This window comes from Borostomias antarcticus, assembly GCF_949987555.1.
Source record: "Borostomias antarcticus genome assembly, chromosome: 16".
Classification (NCBI taxonomy): domain Eukaryota; kingdom Metazoa; phylum Chordata; class Actinopteri; order Stomiiformes; family Stomiidae; genus Borostomias; species Borostomias antarcticus.
In genome coordinates, this window is record NC_140249.1 from 18,343,780 (window position 1) to 18,344,248 (window position 469).

Sequence of the window (469 nt, forward strand, 5' to 3'; positions counted from 1 at the left end):
GCTCCCGAGGAGGGGAGACCTTTGAGAATGCTTAAAGGGATAGTTCGCCCAAAATACTCATTTTGTGTTTAGACAGAGATAGATAGATGGATAGATAGATAGATAGATAGACAGACAGACTTTAATAATATTCATGGGAGAAATTCGGGCGTTACAACAGCATAAAAGAGACAACAGAAGTTACAGAATAGAGACAAGAATAGATGTAATACTTAATGAGGAAATGTCCTTGTTGTAGCACATGAACAACATAAGACACACAGTAGCCTACAATAAAAACAGTAAAAGGATATAAGGCATACACAAGGGCATTAAAAAACAATAAAACCACAATCTAAAATTTAAAACATCAATTATTTCTAAAATGTCAATCTAAGGGTGTGTGTCCACCGACAAGCTTACCGCTGCGTACAGCGCACTAGAGCTGGAGTTTAGACTGCAGACTGCAGATTAACTAGCCAAGTTAAGA